General features: G+C 36.3%; 1 pseudogene across 1 annotated transcript in view; it reads left to right on the plus strand.

Moving 5' to 3' along the window:
- Nucleotides 1–243: 243 nt before the first annotated feature.
- LOC306669786 (ATP synthase F(0) complex subunit C2, mitochondrial-like) overlaps nt 244–18,634 on the plus strand; it is a 33,398-nt pseudogene continuing 15,007 nt past the window's right edge. Inside the window, exon 1 of the transcript in view lies at nt 244–325. The product of the transcript in view is annotated as an ATP synthase F(0) complex subunit C2, mitochondrial-like (transcript). The remainder of the gene's footprint in view (nt 326–18,634) is intronic.

An 18,634-nucleotide genomic window follows, 5' to 3' on the forward strand; every position in this document is an offset into this window, starting at 1 on the left:
TCTCCTTTAATAATTTACCAAAAAAAAAAAAAAAAAAAAATGAAAGAAAGAAAGAAAGAAAAAGAAAAAGTTCTTCGAAACACATTTTACAAGGTCAGCATTACTCATACACCAAAAGCAGATAAGGACACAACAAAATTACAGGCCTTGGTGAACCTAGATGCAAAGACCCTTGCATTTAGACAAAATACTAGCTAACTGAATCCAAGAGCACATTAAAAAGAGCATTCAGGGAATGGGAGGATGGCAGATCAGATGAAGGTGCACTCTCCAGCACTCTCCTCAGCTCCCGATTCAAGCAGCAGCAATATTGCTCCTCAGCGAGGTAGTGGCAAAGGGAATTCACTGAAATTCAACATCAAGCAGTAAAATCATCATAGAGACGCAGAAATTCAAGAGCTTTTAATGTAGAACATGTAATAATACATTAGATAATCCAACTTTGCTGCCAGTGACAGCACTACCAGTCTATTGCAGAGGAGTGAGGTGACATAGGCAGAAAGAGAGGAAAACACTGTGAATAAATTTGACTTGGGAGAGCCTGTGGAGTAGAGAGGGAGGCTGGTCACAACTGACCCAGAGACAATGCTGAAAGTTTATGATTTAAAAGTGATCAGAATCTCTCGGCTGTCCAGCAGAGAGTTGCAGTAGGTACCATCTGCAAGTGGCCTTGTGGCAGCATGCAGACAGGAGATCAGGAGCTCATAAAAGGTGTTACCATCCTGTTCCAGTTGGCAGGGATCCAGAGTGAGCCTGAACCAGCGTGACTGAAGTGGCAGAGAGAAAACTGTAGGTGGTCCAAGTGATACCCAGGGAAGAGAGGCTTGAGTTCCCTCTGTTGCTGGCAGCTCATGCAGACCAGAAACTGGTCAGACAGGCACATCTGCACTCCAGGTCTGATGGTGGAAAATTTATATCCATGGTGGTAGAATATGAGAGACCTGCAGAGGAGGAAGATTCCCCACTCTTAGAGTGGCATTTTCAGAAAGTCCCTGAGACCTTGATGTGGAGCTGAGATCCTCAAATGCCCAGGAACGCAGGGTGTGGAACTAATTCTCTCATTATGTTCCAACAAAGTTCAAAAGGATAGCAGAACTTAACTCCAGTTTCTGGAACTTCCCTTGGGGAACTCTGCATCAGACCCACTCTGGGAGTGCATTGACCTTGTCAGTCCAGACAAACTCCCAATGTTGGAACTTAACAGTCTGTCATATCCTACACTGTGAGGCAGGCAGCCAAGAGCTACTGAAACCAGCTTAGTTTCCAGGCCACACTGGCTGCTGGCTTGGTGAGACACACAAAGAGTTCAGATTTAGCAACCCTAAGCCCTTGGTTCAAGGGGTACATATCCTGAAAAGAAAGACAAAGAATGGTGCAACAGAATAAGCAACGAACACCTATCCCTGCCAACAGTTTTGACCACCTGAGTGGAACATAATTCATTTTTATTAGGAATTTTTTGATTTTTTCCTTTAAAAAATTTTTTTTCTGTTCTCTGTTCATGTGTGTGTGTGTGTTTTCTCACTGTGTTGATAGATTCTAGTGTGTGTGTGTGTGTGTGTTCCCATAATTTTCTTTCATTTAATAACTTTTTTCTTCACCCATTTGTTATTCAGTCTTTTTTCTTTTTTTTTTTTTTTTTTTTTTTTTTTTTTTTTTACTTGGGAGAAGTAAAACTTTATGTGGGTTTGCTTTGGTGTGATTTTTTTCTTTGTTTGTTACCTTTGTTTTTGTTCCTCTTATCTGTTCTTCATGTTCTCCCTAATAGTCAAATGTCTTGTTTTCTATTCCTCCTTTTATCTATTTTATTTCTTTCAGTTATTTTTCCATTCTTCCATCTCTATTGCCATCACCTGCTACTTTCTCCTGCTTCACCTTTGTTAGGTTTTAAAATATTTCAAGCTTTCTCTTGTCTTCCTACCTCATTTTCTTTTCACTTAAGAAACTATAATTTTATTGTTTTAGAACTAATTGGTTTATATAATTTCTACCCCTACTATTCATGTCATTGTGGTTACTAATGTGGTAGTGATATAGTTGACACCTGCTGTTGAATATTAGCTCCAGCTCACAGCTGTTTATTGTTGGTGCTGTGCTAATGTTAAATGCTGACCTCACCATTTCTCTCTCTTTCTTTCTCTCTTTTGTTCCAGGGATAGAACCCAATGGTGCTTAGCCACTGAACCACATCCTCGGTCCTTTTTATTTTTTATTTTGAGATAGTGTCTCCTTAAGTTGCTTAGGGCCTCACTAAGTTGCTGAGGCTGACATTGGAGTTGGGATCCTCCTGCCTGAGCCTTCCAAATTTCCGGGATTACAGGTGTGTGGCACCATACCCAGCCCACCAATCCTCTTTATGTGTCAATTAGTGTTATATATATCTTAGTGGGCACAGGAGACTTATTTTAAAGCTCTGAATTGATTGCTACTATTATTGCTATTCCTTATTCCCCCTTTTCCTAAGAGAGGCTGGAAAGTGATGGGGACACTATAAATTCATGGAGTAGAGATCCTGTTGCTGAGTAGCACTCACAACTCTGTGAAGTGACAGTAAATCTCACTCCATGCAAGAACTAGCCTCACTTGAGCCTCAACAATACTTCAACACAGGAATTGGGGAGAGAAAATATCCAAACCAATGACCAAGTTCCACTCCTGGACATCTACTTAAGTTGCTAAAACAGAAGTACCAAAATAACTACACACTGAAGGACACATACACATAAAAGAGGAAGAGGAACCCATTTCAAAAAATGAACAAGTCTGAGACTTCTGAAAATATGAGAAAACTGGTAAACAAATCTCCCCCACAGATTTATAATTCCCCAAAGGAAGACACAGATATGAAAATGGATAAAATTCCAGAGGACTACTATAAAAAACTGATTATTAAAATGTTCAATGAATACTAAGGAATGAATTAAGAGAGCAACTACAGAAAGTGAAACACCATTTCAATAAAAAAAAAAAAAAAATGGAGAGACTGAAAAGGAACCAATTAGAATTCCTAGGAATGAAAGACACAGTGCATCCAAGAAAAAATTCTCTAGAAAGTATCACTGACTGATTAGATTACATGGAAAATAGAACTTCATTCCTTAAAGACAGTATATGAACTCTAATGCTGAGTATGAAATAGAGGGGAAAAAGATCATAATCAGAATATGCAAGAATTCTGGGAACATTTCAAGAGACCAAATTTGAGAGTTCGAGAGTCATTAGGAGAGAAGAGAACGTGGAAATACAAACTAATAGCATTCAGAATTTTTTAGTTAAAATAATAGCAGAAAAATTTCCTTACCTTAGAAATGAGATGAACAACCACATATAGACTACATATATAACCCAAAATAGAAAAGATCAAAAAAAGAACCTCTCCAAGACACATCAAAATGGAAATACCTAATGTTGTAAATAAGGAAAGAATATTAAAATCTGTAAGAGAAATACATCAGTTCATATTTAGAGGCAGAGCAATAAGACTCACTTTGGACTTCTCAACTCAGACCTTAAAATCAAGGAGGACCTGTAATGAGATATTCCAAGTTCTGAAAGAAAGCAGTTTCCATACAAGATTGCTATATCCAGCAAAGCTCTCTTTCAAAATCAAGGGGGAAACTTTCATTGATGAGAAAAGACAGCAGTACAAAAAACTGAAAAATATATTACACACAGAAGAACTCAGAAACAAACCCCAAAGCTACCAAATGGATAAAGCTGTCTAAAAGAGCAATTGATTAAATGAAATTTGACTGAATTAAATATATCAAACAAATAAAAATACAAGAAAATAACAAACACCGAGTGTAAATGATCTCATCTCCCTAATTAAAAGACATAGATTAGTATAATTGATTAAAAAAAACAAGATCTTACATATTCCATTTGCAAGAGACTCATCTTATAGGCAAAGATATCCACATCCTGAAAGTAAAAGGATGAAAAACAATTCCATGAAACTTGAATAACAAAACAAGGAGTAGCTATTCTCATATTTTGAAAAGCAGATTTTGAGCAAAAGTTGATCAGAAGAGACAAAGAAATTTATAACATACTGGATAAAGGAACAATCCAACAAGACTATATAATGATAGTAAATATTTATGTCCCAAATGTTGGTGTACCTAACTACATTGAAAGAACAACAACAACAAACAAAAACGAAAATAAATTTCTTGACATTAAATCCCAGATAGACACCAATACAATAATACCACATGAGTTCAACATACCTCTTACCAGAAGACAGGTCATTCAGACATAAAATCAATAGATACTTCCAACCTAAATAATACTATAAATCAAACAAACCTAACAGACATCTACAGAATATTTCACCCCAAACATCTGAATTCACCCTCATCTCAGAGCTCATGGAACTATTTCCAAAATAGACCATATTCTAAGTCATAATCTAAGTCTTAGCAAATACAAAAAAAAAAAAAAAAAGTGATTTAGCCCTCAGAATGTCATGAACTGAAATGAAACTGAGAATAAAAAGAAATGGAACAAAGACTTGATTCCTTGAAAAGACAGACAATATTAAATAAATCCTTAACCAAACTAACCAAAAGAGAGAGAAAACCCACATCAACAAAATTAGAGATGAAAAGGAGATATCACCACAGACATTTCTGAAGTCCAAAGGATCATTAGAAAATATTTTGAAAATTTATACTCCAATAAATTGGAAAATCTAGAAGACATTGCCAAATTTCTCGATATATATGGCCTGCCCATACTGAACCAGGAAGATGTAGAAACCTAAACAAACCAATATCAAACAATGAGATTGAAGCAGTAATTAAAAGCCTTTTAAAAAAGAAAAACTTGTAACCAGAGGGATTCTTAATCAAGCTCTACCAGGTCTTTAAAGAAGAACAATACCAGTCTTCCTCAGTGTATTCCACGTAAGAGAAAAGGAGGGAAAACTCCCAAATTCATTCTATGAAGCCTGTATGACACTGATAACAAAACCAGACAAAGACACAGGCATAAAAGAAAACTACAGACCAATATCCCTGGTAAGCCTAGATGCAAAAATCCTTAATAAAACATTGGCAACCTGCATTCACAAGCACATTAAGAAGACAGTACATCAAGATATGTAGGTTTCATTCTAGGGACGCAAGTTTGGTTCAACATATACAAATTAATAAATGTTAATCACCATATAAACTTAAGTAAGGACAAGAACCATATGGTCATCTCAATGGATGCAGAAAAGGTCTTTGACAAAATCTGGCATTAATTAATGTTAAAAACACAAGTGAAACCAGGGTAGAAGAAATTTACCTCAATGTTATAAAGGCTATATATGACAAACCCAAAATCAACATCATACTATATGAAGAAAAACTGAAAGTATTTCCTCTAAAATCAGGAATAAGACAAGGATGTCCATTTTCACCACTCTTATTCAATATAGTTCTTAAAACTCTAGCCAGAGCAATCAGGAAAGAGAAGGATATTAAAGTGATACAAAAAAGAAAAGAAGAAATCAAATTATTTATTTGCTTATGACATGATCCTATATTTGGAAGACCCAAAAAACTCTACCAGTAGACTTCTAGAACTGATAAATGAATTCAGCAAAGTAGCAGTATATGAGACAACATATAGATTTCTGATTTTCCCAATAATGAATATGCTGAGAAAGAAATCAGGAAAACTCCCATTCACAAAAAATCTTAAAGAAAAAAAAAAACCTTGAGAATAAATCTAACCAAGGAGTTGAGAGACCTTTGTAATGAAAACTACAGAACACTGAAGAAAGAAATTGAAGAAGACCTCACATGTTCTTGGGGAAGCAGAATTAACAGTGTAAAAAAATGACCATATTATATAGATTCAGTGTTATGCAGATTCAGTGCAATCCCCATCAAAATAGTAATGGTATTCTTCACAAAACTAGAGAAAACAGTCCTAAAATTCATTTGGAAGAATAAAAGAGCCAAAATAGCCAATGCAAGAGGCATCATGATATCTGATCTCAAATTATATTATTGAGCTATATAATAAAAACAGTATGATATTGGCATCAAAACAGACATGAAGACCAATGGACTAGAATAGAAGAAATAGAAGAGATTTAGACAAAGACATATAATTAAAGTCATCTGATTCTTGACAAAGGTGCCTAAAACACGTTGAAGAAAAGAATAGCCTCTTTAACTGGCTATCCTTATGTATAAGAATGAAACTAGATCCCTAGCTCTCAACCTGCACAAAAGTCAAATCAAAGTGGATCTAGACCTTGGAATTAGACCAGAAGCTTTGCAGCTGCTAGAAGAGAAAACATAGGGTCAACACTCCAACATATGAGTGCTGGCACCAACTTCCTTAACAAGACCCCAAAAACTCAAGAAATCAAACCAAGAACCACTAAGTGGAATGCAATTAAACATAAAAAGCTTCTGCACAGCAAAGAAAATGATTGAACACTTGTAAACAGAGCCTACAGAATGGGACAATATCTTTGCCAGCTATTAATCCAATAGGTGATTAATATTCAGAATTTACAAAGAACTCTAAAATAAAAAAGCCCAATCAATTAATAGGAGAAATAAACAGACATTTCTTAAAAAAAAATACAAATAGCCAACAAATATAAGAAAAAATGTTCAACATCATGAAGACACAAATCAAAACTACATTGAGATTTTTCTCTCACTCCAGTTAGAATGTTAATCATCAAGAATACAAGTGATAATAAATACTGGTGAGAATTCAGGAAAAACAATACACTCATATGTTGTTGGTAGGACTGAATTTAGTAAAACCACTTTGGAAAGCAGTATGGTCAAAAGACTAGGAATAGAGTCACCATATGACCCAGCTATCTCAGTCTTTGATATTTATTCCAAATGGTTAAAATTAGCATGTGATGGTGACGTTGGCATATCAATAGTTATAGCATTGCAATTCAAAATAGCCAAGGTACGAAATCAGCCCAGATGTCCACTAACAGATTAATGGATAAAAAAATGTGGTATATATATGCAATGGGGTTTCACTCGGCCATAAAAAAGAATAAAATTACTGTTTTTGCTGGTAAATGGTGAAACTGGTAAAAATCATGATACATGAAATACGTAGGCTCAGAAAGTCAAGGGTAGAATATATTCTCTAATATGCAAAGCTAAAGCAAAATAAGGGGAAAAGTGAGGGGTTGAGTCCCATGAAAAAAGATGGGAGATCCATGGAGCAGAGAAAGTGAACTGAGAGGAAAGATGTATGGGAAAAGGGAGAAACTGTGAAATGAAATGACAAAATTATGCTATGTACATTTATGAATTCCACCCTTATGTATATTTATACAGCACAAATAAAAAATAAGTATCAGAAAGGCCAATAGCGTAGAGAGAAATATGTGAAGGGAGGAAAGGAAGAAAAGAGGAACTCCTGGGTACTGAAATTGAACAAATTTTATTCCATGCATGTATGACACCAAAACGAACCCCCGCTATTATGTTTAACTATAATGCATTAATGAAAATATTTTTAAAAGACTGCTTACTATGATCAAGTGAGAATCAGCCTAGGAATACAAGAATGGTTCAACAAAAGCAAATCTATGAGCGTGATATACCATGTCAACAGAATAAAGGACAAAATACACGTTATCCGAATAGATCATTAGAAGGCATTTAATACCCTTCACTATTCTTTTGTGCTAAAAACACTGAACTAATTAGGTATAAGAGAAACATATGTCAACATAATAAAGGTTATATATGATAAGCCAACAGCTAACATTACTCAATAAGGAAAAACTGAAAGTTTTCTAAGATCTGGAACAAGATAAGGAGGCACACTTTTGCTAGTTTTATTCAACATCTGACAAGAGATAGAAATAAAGGGCTTCTAAACTGGAAAAGGAGAGGTCAAATTGTCACTGGTAGCTGATGACATGATCTTTTATATATAATACCACAGAATCCACCAAAAATGATCAGAGTTGATAAATTTTATAGTTTCCAAATACAGAATCAACACACAAAAATCAGTAGCATTATCATAAGTCAATAGTGTATTTCCTAGAAGTCAAAGAAGAAATTCCATTTACAATAGCTACCAAAAATAAAAATTAAAATTAAAAATAACTAGGAATAAATTTAACCAAAGTCCCGAAAAATCTCTACACAGAAAATTTAAAACATTGATAAAAGAAATCTTTTAGAGACACAATAAAACTGGAAAGCCATTTCACATTACTGGACTGGAAACATGAGTATTGTTAAAATGTCCATACTACCCTAAGTGATGTATAAGTTCATTGCAATCCCTATCAAAATACCTGTGACATTCTTTATATAATTAGAAAAATTCTGAAATTAATAGGGAAGCCACAAAAGACCCCTTGAGTAGATAAACCAGACTTAAGCAAAAAGAACAAGGTAAGAGGAATTATTATCTAACTTTAAAATATGTTACAAAGCTGTAGTAATCAAAATGCTGCTATTGGCACAAAAACAATCATATAGAAAAAATGGAAAAGAATAGACAGCCCAGAAGTAAAACCATGCACTGACTGCCAATTGACATCCAGGCAAGATGGCAAACACACCCGTTGGTGAAAGGATGGTCTTTTCAATAAATGGTGCCAGAAAAACTGGATATCCACATGCAGAATAATGATGCTAGGTTTCTGTCTCTTACCAGTTACAAAAATCAACTAAAAAGAGATTAAGGATATAAATGTAGCCAGGTGCTGTGGCCCAGGCCCATAATTCCAGCGGCTTGGGAGGTTGAGGCAGGAGGATCACCAGTTCAGAGCCAGCCTCAGCAATGGTGAAGCACTAAGCAACTCAGTGAGAACTTGTCGCTAAATAAAATACAAAATAGGGCTGGGGATGTGGCTCAGTGGTTGAGTGCCCCTGGTACTCCCTCCAAAAATAAATAGATAAAATAAATATAGAACCCGAAACTACAAAACCACTAGAAGAAAATATAGATGACATTTTCAGGACATTGGACTGGGCAAGATTATTTTGAACAGGACCCCTAAAGCAGACAAAACAAAAGCAAATATGGACAAATTATATTAAAATGAAAATTTTCTTCATAGCAAAGGAAACATCAGAGCAGAAAAACAACCTACAGAATGGGAGAACATACTTGCACATAATATAACTGGTTAATATTCACAATATTATTCAGAATATATAAGAAACCGACGTTTCTCTAAAGAAGATATACAAATAGCAGAATATGAAATAAAAATCTCACATTACTGAACATCAGAGAAATGCAAATCAGAACCACAATGAGGTCTCACTTCACTCCAATAAAAAATGCCTATTAATAAAAGGGCAAATGATGACAGTACTAGTGAAGACAGGGAGAAATAGGAACTCTTGCACACTATTGGTGGCAATGCCAACTAGTTTAGTCATTATGGAAAATGGGATCGCCATTCCTCAAAAAGCTTAAACATAGAACTACTGCATGATCCAGCAATCTCACTACTGCATATGTATTGAAATGGCATGAAATGGAATAAGTATACTGAAGGGATACCTGCCCTCTGGGTTCACTGCAGCACTATTCACAGTAGAAAAGAAATGGGAACAACCTCAGTATCTATCGACTGAAAAATAAATGTGGTACACAATGAAATATTACTTAGCCATAAAGAAAAATAAAACTCTGTCATTGTGAGGATATGGATGGAACTAGAGATAATTACATTAAGTGAAGTAAGCCAGGAGAGAAATATTCTCCACCTCACTCTTGGGAAGGAATCTAAAACACAATGATCTTATTGAAGATGAGAGTATAATGTTGGTTACCAAAGGCTGGGAAGAGTAGGAGGGAGCGAGATTAAGGAAAGACTGATCAAGGGGCATAATACTTAGATATGAGTAAGATGTTTGGGTATACTACTGCACATTGCGGTGACTATAGATAATATTCACGTACTGTGTATTTAAAAAACTTGAAAAGGGATGTAGAATGTTTTCAACATAAAGAAATATTAAATGTTGAGGAGGTAATTTTAAGCTAATCTAAATATACAATGTGTTTGTGTACAGAAACATTATGGGGAATCCCATTAATATGTATGATTATGTTTTTACATATTAGTTAAAATAAATTAAATATTTAAATTAAATTAAATAATTAAAAATAAAGTTAAATTTACAAACTGGTTGAGTGCCATCAGCATCAAGGAAAGATCTAAGGCATGTTACAGTTGGTGCTGTTTACTAGTTGTATGGTTAGGTTAGTTGTATGGTTGCTTCCTCTGGGTGATCAATGATTTCTAAGGCTCTTTATAGCATACTGCTGTCTCCATCAACAAATCTTTTATAGCAATTCAAGCTATTTCTTCCTTATTATTTTCATTACATGTTGCAAAAATGCAATTTTGCTACAGTCAGAATTGTGGACATCTGATTATAAAGCTATAAAATACTCAGTCTCAGACCAAAAGAACATTGAAGATCCAAAGAGCACCGATTTCAACCCTTGAACAACTATTTTTTATGACACTTAAATTGAGCATTCAAGGCCAAAGTTAAAAGAGAAACACTTAATATAGAAAGAGGTGCTGTAGACAGCACTATCAAGTCCACACAGAAAAGAATTGGTCATTCTTCCCTGGTTATTCTTGTGTTCGGGTTAGAAGTTAAGGTAGTAAGTACTCAAATATGATTTCTAGCAGCCCATCATCCTCCCGAACTATAGTTTAAAGAAAAAAAAAATTGATATCGGAAATATGAGCCTTTAAAATACATGGTATTCTACAGACAACAATACATCTTAATGAATTAAGAAAGAAGGCTGTTCTGTACATTAGTGGTATTCAAACTGAATTCCTTGCAGCTCTACCATAGTGGTCATTCCTTTGGCAAATAGGATTCAAATAAATGAGTCGTGAGACTTTTTAAAGCAGAATTTTCTTTTTACCATCTTATAATGACTTACATGATTTTGAATAGAGAAAGATTCCAACACTAGGCTAGGCGAATAAATTATTAAATTAACAAAGTCTGAAAATTATTACCATAGTGAAAAATAAAGCTTAAAAGACCCTGGGAGTTATTTGTTAAGGAGGAGCTACCCTTGCAACAGACATGGGACCTGAGGGTATAGAAGTCTGGTTTATCTGGGGAAAGGTTGGCCCAGAGCACTCCCTTTGGTTTCCAAAATGGTAAGGACAAGAGCATATAGCTGCTCTCCCGATACCCACATGACTTACTCTAGGGATTAACAGACATTATAAAATAGTATAGACCTGTTAAAAGCATTTGGCAAGAGGGATAATCTCTGCTGAACTGTGCTGTATTGCTTTTACTGGTTGAATCATATACTTATCAACAACCAGTGATACTTTCCGCAAGATCTATTACATCATTGTAATTGCCATTATAATTCTGTAATTTAATCAAATTTTACATTATCAAATAAATCAGTATAAAAGAAAGAGAGCTGTTTCTACCAATGCTTTAGAAATGATAACAATGAATTGCTAAAAATGATGCTCCCAAATTAAGGTGGACAAGACAACTCTAAAAGTTGGAAAATCTATAAAATACAAGAGTTTCTGAATTAGACAATCTCCCTCACTTTTGAGGAAAAAAAAAATCAGGTATATTTTGTGTGACAGAGACTGACACAGACCCCATAGTCTAAGAAAAAGAGATTTCCAAATGGATTTTAGAATGTACATTTGTATGTTTTAGTTAAAATAAAAAGTGGAAAAGATTTACATAAGCTTTTTTTTTTTCCTTTTTTGGTTACTTCAAATAACAATTTTATATAATCAACCGACTGTTTTATCCTGAGTCAGATAGATGGTTTTTAGTCTGTAAGCCAGAAAGGCAGCTCTCATAAGTGGGAATTTCCTGGCACAAGATAGGATAAATAAAAACTAAATTTTTGATTTTTAAAAAATAACAATAGATAACTCTGCAATAAGTGTTATTGCAGGACACTTACTATTTCAAGAGACTGTAGTATTCTTTATATCATTGGAGATTTGGTATTTATTTAGTAAGCATAAACATGGAATCTGGAATGTATAAACAGTTCAGTTTCCAGAAATAATATTGCTACATAGTGTACAGAAGAAAAGATATTGAGTAGTGTCTATACTCCACCTACCTCTAGCAGATGATGTATGGTAAAATGAATGCTGCCCTACTTGGGTCCCCTGTCCCAGCTACTCATCACCATATTGATCACTGGGTGATTTTGGCTTCTTAAAAGAATTAACCTCAGCCCAAGGGAAGCCATGTAGCTCAAGATGTTATGTTCATTTTTGCTAAAGATTATAACCAATGATTATTGACAGTAGAGTAAAATAGGTGAGGCTCCATGTATTGGCATGAATAAGAAGAGTATGCTTTGAAGTAGATATTTATGTTGCTGGGTTAAGGGAGGCACTAGTTAGAGGAGAACATATCATTATGAGGGTTAATATTTTGGACAGAGTTCCAGGAATTGATTGTAATTTAATCCACTGATAACTCTGAAAGCAATGAGTTGAAGAAAATAAAGTGAAGCTACAGAACTACTATGGGAAAACTATGGAAGAAGGAACCTAAAGACCCAAGGAAATGGGGTCATGTGAAAGAGTTTACTAAGTAAAGACAACCAACACAGTAACTATTCACATTCTTCAATAGTACTTGTAACAAGCTTCAATTCTGAATCTGTTCACCAGTTCACATAGATTATTTGGCAGGGTAGAAGCCTTACAGCTCACACTGTTCACTGATCATTAATCCATGAATACATGGGAGCAAATCCTGGGAATCCAGGCTAAACACTGAAAACATGACATAACAAAAAAACAACAGAACATAGAGGATACATTAGTAATTACTGGAAAAGATAAGTAGATAGGATTATTAACCCACTTAATGTCAGTCAGTTTCTGTCCTCAGTCAACCCAGTGTTTATGATCATTTCATTACAGAATAGACATAGAAGGAATGGATGCCATGTATGTCTTACAGCATAACCTGTATCACCAAGGCTGATCCTTTGAACCAAACTCTACTGAATGTCTGTTCTACCATAAACAGAGAACTTTACCAATGCCCCCCAATTGTATTATACCCAAGGAACTCAAAAAGTGCATTTTTACCAAGATACTCATATCATACCCTTCTACTTAGAAAACAAGATTCATACAAGCCAAATTTGACACATATTCTATATGTTAGTTAGGTTCTGCTGATGTGACCAAAATACCTGACAAAAACAATTTACGGCAGGAAAAGTTTATCTTGGGTTTACTGTTTCTGTATCTATGGTCCACTGACTCCCTTTGCTCTGGACCTGAGTAGAACATCATGGTGAAAGGGCATGACAGAGGAAACCTCTTAGCTCATGGCAGCTGGGAAGGAGTGAGAGAGAGAGAGAGTGAGAGAGAGAGAGAAGCCAGGGACAAGATAAAGTCCAAGGTCACAACTCCAGTGATCTACTTCCTCCAGTCATAATCTACCTGCCTATAGTAACCAACCAGGGGTATATTCAAATTATTAATCCATCAAATGGATTAATCCATTGATAAGGTTATAACTCTCATAATCTAATTGTTTCACCTCTGAATATTTCTGCATTCCTGCATTGCCTAACATGAGTTTCTGGGAAACACCTCATATCTAAACATCATGCATATAAATTTGCTTCTCCTGCTCAATTTCCCATACGGAAACACCATCCAAAGATTCTAAGTATCCAGTCATAAAAGAAGTTCTGTAAAAACCATTGGTGTGGACCAAGATACTACCTCACAACAAAGGTATTTCATGGGATCCACTGGTTCTACCACAAACCACACCATCTAAGAAGTTTCCAATCTCTTGAAGGCACAATGGAGGCAATGGAGGTTGATGACAGCTCACCTGGATAATGAGACATTGACCTTCAGGATGAAGTACACATTTTAAATGACCACTATATGTCTCTAATGCTATGTCCCTAAGTGGTGATGATGTGGATCCAGAATTGCTGTGACAACTTATCACAAATTTAGCTGCTTCAGAGAACATGTAGTTTCTGTCATTAGGATTATAATACAGATTAGCTTCATCTTCTGCTTGTCATCTCATAAGGTTTTAAATAATGTATAACCCAGACTATATCCTCATCTGGAGCCTTGACTGGAAAACAAATCTGTTTCAAAATTTATAGTATTAAGTTTTAGGGTTGCCATAACAAAATATCATAAGCTGGGTAGCTTAAAACAACAAAAACTTATTGTTTCACAGTTCTGGAGGCTACAAGTCTAAAATCAAGATTTTGGAAGGGTTATGGTGTTTCTAAAATCTATAGAAGAATATCCTTCTTTGCCTTTTTTAGGTCTTTATGGTTGCCAGTACTCCTTGGCATACTCTGGCTTGTAGATACATTACTCAGTTTCTACCTCTGTTGTAACATGACCATCTTCCTATGTGTCTCTCTTATAAGAACATTAGTCATATTGAATTAAGGGCTTGTCCTAGTCCAGTTTGACCTTATCTTATTACATATGCAATGACCTACTTCCAAATAACAGTCACATTCTGAGGTAATGGGGTTTAGAATCTCAATCTATCTTCTAAAAGGACACAATTTAACCCAAAATACTGATTCAGGTTATTGTCAGAATTAATTTCCTTGTAGTTTCAGGACTCAAATCCCCATCTTCATGCTGGCTATCAGTTAGAAGCTGCCTTTAGCATTCAGAAGTCTCCCCCAGTTCTTAGAAGCTGCTTGAAATTTCTTGCCCCTTGGCCTTTTTTAAAATGGCTACTTATTTCATCAAGTCATCAAAGAGAATCTCTCTAGTATAATTGTGGAAATTACGACTGATCTAGGTAATAGGGTCCCTCCAAACTGTGTATACCTAGAACCTCAGAATGTAATCTTATTTGGAAAATTGGAGCTTTGCAAATAAAGTTAAGACATGGGCACACTGGATAAGGAGTTGGGGGTCCTAAATCCATTAACTTGAGGTCTTATAGGAAAACCACGTGAAGACAGAGACTCAGAAGATATATGAAGAAGGAAGTAGAATTTGAAGTGATTCATCTACAAGCCAAGGAATGCCATGAATTGCCACAACCACCAAAAGCTAGGAAAGGTGATGAAGAATCATCTTCTATATGTTTCAAAGGGAGCATGGCCCTGTTGACATCTGGATTTCAGACTTCAAGTCTCTAGAACTCTGAAACAATAAATTTCTGTTGTTTCAAGCCACCTAGTTTGTGATAATGTATTACATCAACCCTAAGAAATGAAAACACATCCTATTACAATGCTCATTCTTTTGATTAGAAGCAAGTCACAGGTCCCACTTTTACCCAAGGAAGGAAACTTGCACAAAGATGTGAACACCAGTAGGCAGAGATCACAGGGGACTCCCCTGGACACTGTTCTTCACAAGAGGGGTAAAAGTAAATATAGATCCACCCTCCATAGGTCTGTATAATCCATATAGAGAATTTATACTTTAGTCCTCATTCCTTTAGTTTCTGGGAATCTAAGGCCAGAAATGCTTCTATCAGGGGACATAGTAAGGGTATCACTGAACATTACGCTTTTGCTGCTGACTGGTTACTTTTGACTTTTCATGCCAGTAGAAAAGTCAACAATGATAAGAGTTGCCACATTGGCTTGGTAATAGTCATCAGATAGGACTGCTGCTAACTGAGGGTGATAATCAGAAATATTTTGGGTACTAACAATCTATTAGGTTGTCTCTTGATACTTTATGTCTAGTGGAAACTGTTGATAGACAAGTTCAGCAATCACAACCTCATAAGGATGTGGTAAGGAAGGCTGCATGATGAATGATGAAGGTCTGGGTTCAAAACAAGCAAGTCACATGGGCTAGAAGAAGAACCTGCCAAAGAAAAAGGGGATTTAGAATGTATCATGGGGAAGGGCAATGATGAATGTCAATTATGATTTCAAAACCAATCAAAGCATAACTATGGTTCAACCTATTTATCCTCCTCTTAAAGGTTTTCCCAGGAATTGTAACTAATCTGAGTCCTTGAGAAACGGTAAACAGATGGACTGAATTTAGTGGAAAAATCACATGGACAAGGGGTAATTTATAGCAAGTGAAGATGGTGCTCTGCCAAATTCCCCACTGCCAACTAAAGCACCCAGCCCCCAGGTGACATAAGGTTGACTGTTAACAGTTAACAGATGCTACCTTCATCAAACAATTGTCCTTTTCTAAATACAACCAGTTGGATATTCCTTCTTAATCTATCCCCCTCAAGATATGATTATAAAATTATAATCTCATGAGTTGTTATGGAACTTTACTATGGGATCTGGTTGAAGAGAGTCTCCAGCTGAGATCACGTTTTTAGCTTTTTCTTTGCTCATATTTGCATTCCTAACTCCCTTTCTCTTGAGGGAAACTTTTTAATAAATTATTTGAAAATGAATTTTTGCCTTAGGCTTTGCTTGTTAGGAAAACTTCTATAAGACATGGCCTACTAGTTTTTATTCTCTTTGGGTGCCCTCAGCAACTTTTTCATTTGCATTACAGTGATCTTTATTAGTTCTTCTTTTTTATTTTTTAAAGTACCTACCACAACTATCCTTACTTCTCTGAATTTCTAGATTTCTTCCACCAACAAAATGAACAAAAACATAGACTTGGAGAAATGCCTGCTATGGGTCTTTATTTTTCCAAAAACTTAAATTACTGATCTCTTAGCATACAATCCTCTTAAACATGCCTATATGAATTACACATTTTATTTTATTTGACGATGTGCTCATTTTGCACGGTGTATGTCCTCTCATGCAGAGATAACTCCTTAGACGTCAGGAGCTGGAGAACCATTGACAGTAAAGTTGTTTAAACTCAGTTTCCTCTTCACTAGAAGGAGAGGGCAGGTGCAAGCTGTTGGTTGTTTGAGTTACAAATGGACTCCCTTTGTCTTCCTGCATCTAGATTCATTGTCAAGTGAAGGTTTTCTCAATTCTTGTCTTCCAGAAAGATTTCAGCCAACTGACAAAGGTAAGAGAAGCTGATTAAACAAAGTAAAAGTACACTCCAGAGAAGGTGGACATCACGTGTGGGATGGGCACACTAGTCAGCAGTGGGAAATTTGGCAGAGCACCAACTTCACTTAGTATAGTTTGCCTCTTGTCTATGCGATTCTTTCATTAAGTTCAATCTGTCCAGGCACAGCTTCTCCAGGACTCAGCTAGTCATGATTCCTGGCCAACTAAAATCAACTGTGTAATTTCAACTTTGTATTCACTTCCCAAGAATGAATGTTGCCTAGAGTCTTCCATGCTCTGGGTTTTAAAATTTTGTCCAGAAACCTCCCTCCTCATGAATCATGTATTTGGGGCAATTACTGCTGATTCCTGCCTTGACTGAGTGAACCTGTGACAATTTTGCCATGTTGGAAAAGTTCCCATTAGTACCTAAGAAAAACATATGGGGGTCACACCCAAAATGTAAGTGATATTAGAGTGCATCCAGGGTCACCCAAAGGATAGTGCCTCAGTGCTCTGTGCTTGCTCTAAAACTGGGTTTGTCATACACAGTTCTTTCCAGTTTTAAGAAGGTTGTATCCGGCTGGGTGCAGTAGCTCATGCCTGTAATCCCAGTGGCTAGGGAGGCTGAGACAGGAGGATCACAAGTTCAAAGTCAGCCTCAGCAACAATGAGGTGCTAAGCAACTCAGTGAGACCCTGTCTCTAAATAAAATACAAAAAAGAGCTGGGAATGTAGCTCAGTGGTTGAGTTCCCCTGAGTTCAATTCCTGGTACCAAAAAAAAAAAAAAAAAGAAGGTTGTATCCGGCTGTGAAGGAGGCAGTTCATAGGTGGGGGTCTCCATCAGTTGAGGTGGGGTGAGCCCTGTTCTCCCTCTCCTTATCCTTTTGCTCATGTTTGCTTTACTCTAACAGATATGGCATGTCTGAGTATTTCTGGAGTATTCTTAGAGAGTGGTTATATTCTTATAACCTGCTCATGATAGTAGTGGGAAAATATATATCCATGCTGCATATTGATGTATTTCAGAAAGACATTCAAGGCCACAGTTCCACCAAAGTATTCAACATTCCTCCTGCCACCCTTGAAACCTTCTCTGGAAATTCTAAGCCCACCTAAATTACTCTTGTGCTTGCAGTCCTTTACTCAAGTCACAGAGACTTAAACCACATTAAGTTCTGCAGGAGAAATTGGTGAGACAGACTAATAGAAATGTCACCAGATGAGGACCGAGACGGTCCCCAGAAGGGAGATGTGGATCTCAGTTTGGCCCTGGCATGTACCTGACTTACAGGAGAGAAATTAATTTTAGGATGGGTCAAAGGAGGCATAAGTAGAATTTTGTTTAGGAAATCAAGTCTTACTCAGGGCAGTAAACAATAGAGCAGGATGCACACTCGGAGACGGAGTAGAGTAGCTGAAGAGTAAGACGCGCTTTGCAGGCCTTAGGCTTCTTCTCTTGAAGGAGACCTTGTAAATGGTGAGCATGACAAGCAGAAGGTGGAGGTGTCAAGTCAATGAGCTCCATTCTTTCATGGGTCCCAGAATAGGTCCTGGCAGTCTGGTGCTTCTCAGTCTTCAGGTGAATGCCAGCAGGTTAATATGTAGCACTTGGACTATACCCACGTCGTGGGTCTCTAACAACCACTCTCTCCAGGTTTC

The sequence above is a fragment of the Sciurus vulgaris genome, assembly GCF_902686455.1.
Source record: "Sciurus vulgaris genome assembly, chromosome: 9".
In the NCBI taxonomy this organism is placed as follows: domain Eukaryota; kingdom Metazoa; phylum Chordata; class Mammalia; order Rodentia; family Sciuridae; genus Sciurus; species Sciurus vulgaris.